Consider the following 6000-nt stretch of genomic DNA (forward strand, 5'->3'; position numbering starts at 1 on the left):
TTCAAAGGAATGTACTTTGAGTGAGAGACATCATATCTAAGGAATTGTCTTGTAACAATCTCCGATAGAAGATTTTGTAATATCATTGACAATAGTCTTTGTGACTTTGGTGTAGTAACATTACGAAAGAATCATTGCATAGAATGTTAGAATCTAGCATAATCTATAAGTAGCAAGAATTTGATATTCTTTCACTTATGAAAAAGGATTTGGATTTGTGAAATGAAATGATTGGAAATGTGTTCAATGTGATCTATTTCACAAAGTAAGAACCATAGGTGAACATTGTGTGCATGCTAGGAGCATGGGATAAGTATTGTAATTCAAGTAAGAAGTTGATTACCCGAAACGAAAAATAATGAGTAATCGATATGGTGATAAATAAAAGGAGTTTTATTTTTACTCAAAGGTTTGAGGCCATATGGGATTAGTATTATGCTTGTGTTTCACCTTGCATGTTTTGACTTCCAGAATAATTGAATTTATTAAGAATAATCGCATTATTCAAATGGACCACAGTCGTTCATATGTTGGAAGTAGGTATGAATGAAGACTGTCGTGAATTAGTGTGTGGATTGTCTAAAAGAGTATTAGACATAAGCAAATGTTTGCTGCAACGTTCATGAGTGCTTATGAATATGAATTTGAGCATTGGATTAAACCCACGCTCACTTGGATCACTCCATGAATTGTATCACGAGTGATTGGTGAGACGATAACATCTTATGTTCTTGAAACCGAGATGTGTGAGTTGTATCTTGCTAATCGGTTGCACATTGATAATATGTAAACGCACTAGTAACTTGGTGTTATAAAACATATTGTTGTGGGTGATTTGGTGAGTGAGTGCAAGCTAGCATTGTATCAAAGTTTATCCATTCCTTTTATCCAAAGTTGGATCAAAGCGATATCTTTGGGACCCTCGATGATTTAGTGATGACAAACGTAAATGCTCGGCCGGGCTAGGGCTAATTTGATTTGTTCAATTAGTCAATCGTCATAAATCGGAAATCGAGATATAGTACATAGAGAATGATTAGAAATCATATCTCATACGATATCTAGAATGGAGGAATATATGATCCCTTATCTAAGGACACGCGTATCTGATATGATCAGGGTTGACAGCGGCTTTGGAAAGCTACGATTACAGATCAGGATCTGAAGTCATACGCATAATAATTATTAGACTTATCCAAGTGGGAGACTGTTGGATTAGTGTCTAAGTCCATAACTATTTTGGTATGTACTTGACCCGATGGTGCATGGTTCTTTTGGGTTGCCTTCACTAAAGCAACTTGATAGGATGAATTATGGAGAGAAAGGATTAAATATGATTTATTAATATATTATGAGAATAATATATTAAAGGAGAAATCATATTGTTTGATTAATATTAGTCAAGAATTAATTAGTAATTAGTTTTGTGACTAAAAGAGACTAATTAAACTTAAGGGACTGGAATTGTAATTAAAAGATAATTGCAATTTGGGCCATGGATTGCCTTATATTATAAGGTGGATGAATTCTATGGGGGAAGCCCATATGAAATCGTCCAATGCCTTAAGGAAAGGAGTCCATGGGTTGCTTAGGGCTTAAGCATCCAAATTAGGGTTTCCTTGTTAGATAACCCTAATAGCCTCACTATATAAAGAACCCTTAAGGCTCAAAAACGTGGCTAAGCTTTCTTCTAGGGTTAGAACACATTTTGGGCAGCCTCCATCCTCTCTCCTCTTCATCCTCTTGCTTATGGTGTTTGTGAACCATTAGAGGAGTGACATTTGTGACTCTAAGCTTTCTAAAGTCAATATAAGGAGATTTGGGGTTGTTATTGCCACATAACAATCAAGGTATGATCTTAAACCTATTCTTATGTTAATATGATTACTTGTATGCTAGAATTAGGGTTTATAGTCTTGGATAACTTGCATGTACAATAGAGAAACCTAGATCCAAGCATTAGGGTTTGTATGAGCACATAGGATGTTCTTATGACCAAAACCCATCACTTTCAACCGGTAACTCCCATTCGTATCTTTCAACCGGTAACCAGTGACTATTTCACCCCTACCAATATCATACAATAACAAGATATAACCATAAAGTCAGGCATATCTTGGGTACTGACCTACCCTCTGGTCCTAACGACCGAGTCAGGGAAAAGTATTCCCTGCTACTACCATGAACACATATAGCATATCACATAAGCATATCCCACAAGCATATCACATAAGCATCCCAAGATAATTATCACAAAGACAATTATCTACCAACTACCCCTATTGGTAGGCTGACATTGTGGCCTTAGACCCACCCCTATTGGAAGGTAACTCACTTCGCACTCCTGAAGTCCCGAAGACTCAATCCCTCGCTGTTAAAGTCCCGCAGACTCAACCCTAGCTGCTGGATGACAGATTCCCGAACTGTCAATACCAAAATAACACCCAATTAATAATTGGGTATTAATAATTGGGTTCCACTACATAACCATGAGTACATACTTTGGATAATTACTACATTACCCCAAGCTTGGCTTTATACAAGCCCAAGGCCCAATCCATACGCCCAAAGTCAAATAGGAATCAAAGCCCAACACATTGCCCAATTTTCTAAATTAGGCCTAGGCCTATACATGGTCTCAGTCTAATGCCCAATAATACACCCATGTGAAATTAGGGTTTCACATAAAATGACGATTGGGGTTAAGTGTTTCTCACGTAACCCATTAAGGACTTAATCCATTAAGTCCATCATTCTTCTAAATAAGTCATATGGTGTGATTGGGCTTAATCACACAATTCCATTATTCCAATGGCCCAAAAGTGGGTCCCAATAAGTCTAAGCCCATAAATCCAATATTAGGGTTTTCTAAACCCTAATTAGGGTTTCCAACCCCATCTTAGTCCATTAGGCCCAATTGATATGTCTTTTGATCAATTAAGGTTAACTAGACTCATTCAGGTTTCACTAGGCCCATTAGTCATATGTTTGGGATTTTAGGTCCATTAAGCTTCATTGGGCCCCTTAGGGTTCATTAAGCCCACTAAGCCTCATTGGCCCATTAGGTTTTCTTAGCCCCTTGACCAAACATCCCAATGAGTCAAAACACCATCAAAGCACATAGCCACCCGACACGGCAGGCGGTGGCGGCAGCCACCACCCTAAGGTGGTGGTTTTTAGTTTCTTTCCATTATTCAATTTGTAATTTACAGTTTACAATGTTGAAACTCAAAATAAACACATACACTAAACAACATAAGACACACACACAACCACCTTGTGGTGGCCGACGGCAGCAGATGGTGGTAGCCACCACCTTACGGTGGTGCCAGTGACTTTTCTTGGGTTTTCCAGCCAACGAATACTCCACCCTTCACTCTATCAGAACAAACACACACACACACACACACACCCAAAATGTATCCCACAGCCGCCCCACACACGGTGGCTGATAGTGGTAGAGAACAATACGGCGGCATACAACAACACCTAACGAAAGGAGGTCCTCACGAGCCCTTTTTCCGGTGACAGCAAGGTATCGCACACACTTAATCGTCGCCTGAGATCCCGAAGCACGTCAACAGGAGTGACAGCAGTAGTGGCTAGCATCGGCGGTGTCGTGATGGCTAGAAGGCGGAGGAGAACACGACAGTCCAACCGGTCCACGGAAGAAGCAGGTCGTCGGACTTGACGGAAGAAGAAGAGGAAACACGGAGAGGCAGCCCCGACCAACCAACACCCGATAGAAACCACCGGAGAAGAAATGGAGAAGAAATCAAGCTCCGGTGTTACTATGGTCTTGGCAGCCCACCCTTCATCGTTTGCATCTCTATCTACGGTATCGGTGGCCCTCCAAGTCATTTACGACGTCACTGGCAGCAGTAGTCTCGACGGTCTTTGGTGGATCGGAACAAGAAGAGTCGATGGGAGTGGCAGCTACGCAAAGAAGGTGGCGACCGGAGGATTAGGGCGCTTAGGGTTAAGGATTGCTGGTTGCTAACATCATATATACCGACTCCCTTAAAACTTTAATCCATAATGATAGAATTAGTCCCTACCCTTCAAATCTCTTTCAAATGAAATCCAAAACTTACCTTTTAGCCCTCCCTTCCATAATTCCTTACAAAATAAAACACCTAATTTACAATACAGCCCCCAAGCCTCTAAAATCCCTTCGAATGAAGTCCTAGAAGTTGCAATTTAGTCCCTTCCTTCCATAATACTTACAAATTAAGTCCGGATTTTACACTTTTAACCCCCAATATCTTAAAGTGTGACAATTATCCCTACGAGACCATCATTTGATATATAGTTATTTATTTTAGGGCTATTATTCATTCATTAATTTGTTTATTTATTTAATAAATAAACAGGGTGTTACACTTCAGATCCACCACAAGGGACCATAACTCTATTTTTCATTATTTACTGATGCTTCTAGTAAATATGGTTGTGTTTATAAGATTAAGCATAATTCTAATACTTTGAAAAGATTCAGAGAGTTGCAGAATGAATAGAAGAATATATTAGGCAGAAAGATAAAAGATTCTCTAATTTGATAGGAAATGAGTACTTTAGTATCATTTTTTATGATCATCTTTGTGATTGTTGAATTATATCACAATTGATCCTACAAAACATCTTAGTGAAACTGTATGATGAAGAAGAGGAATCATATATTGTTAGAAATGGTTTGATCAAGAGATGAGTCATAGTTCATTCCCAATTGAGTTTTAGAGTTATGCTGTAGTAACTCTAAATCATATCTGTAAACTGATTTCAAACTAAGAATATTAGTAACACCTCCTAATACGTGAAGTAAGAATGAGTTCTCGCTGAAGCACATTAAGAATTGGAGTTATGATGTTTTTCGGTAATCGAGAAACAAAAGTTGAATTGAATCCAATTCTGAATAGTGTCATCATGTTGGGAATCTGCACGAACTTTTGCATATTTGTTTTAGCTCGTTAAGGAGTGTTTCTTGAGAGAAAAACTTATATGTCAAGAAGTTAGTAAGAGTCGTATTGATCTTGAGAATTTCACGAATCAACCGATAATGATACTTTTAGTTATCACTAGCGCAGAACTTGAGGTTGAAAATCTGTTGTCTTTATTGACACATTCTAATTTATGTGCATTTCCAGTTAAGTCGGCAGTGCTTATGAGCTCTATTTTTTTTCATTTAACTGCAAAATCAAAGTGTGTTGGTCAGTAAATGTACACTAATCAATATGGGTGAGCTGCTAACATAAGAGAAAGAGCTGGTGGGGGTTGAGCTGCCAGAAACCAAGAAATGAAGAATATGAATGTTCAGTACATGAAGGAGACCAAAATGTGATTTTGATTTGTCCTAATCCTTGTCTTATGACTATAGGTTGAAAATGAAATTTCTATATGGATGGGAACGTACGCACGTTCAAATATAGGTTGCAAAAGGTTTCACTCTAATTCATGAAAATGGTTATGAGGAAACAATTTAGCTAGTAGTTTAAAGGATCTGATAAAGATCAATATGGATATTGGTTGTATTAATTGCATTCTCAAATTCACAATATGATACATCATACCTCTTCATATTTTGAATTGTATGGAATGACAAGGAATTGTTTGAACTTTCAGGAGATATGTTTATCACGTCTTGAACTGGTCTGAACAGATACACTATCTAGATAAAGTGCATAAGCTTAAGAAGCCTAATTGAACGCTTGACGAAGCATCACGAAATAGGAATCTCCGCTTCCATAAGAAAGTCAAAGGGTATTGATTTCTAGAATTCTAGTTGATTTATGAGTACATGTCAAATCTAGAGGGAGCATAATTCTAATGATGGTATTGGATGTTGACAATACTATTCATGGGGAACAATGTCTCTATTTTGCAAGTTGCAAAGGTTAGGAACTTCTTGGCTATAATGGAGTTAAGGGAGAGGGCATTCATACTTCAATACAAATCTAAAGTTTTATATACTATAGTTTAATAGAACCTACTCAAAACCATATA

This window comes from Lactuca saligna, chromosome 8 (genome assembly GCF_052625555.1).
Source record: "Lactuca saligna cultivar CGN05327 chromosome 8, ASM5262555v1, whole genome shotgun sequence".
Taxonomy (NCBI): domain Eukaryota; kingdom Viridiplantae; phylum Streptophyta; class Magnoliopsida; order Asterales; family Asteraceae; genus Lactuca; species Lactuca saligna.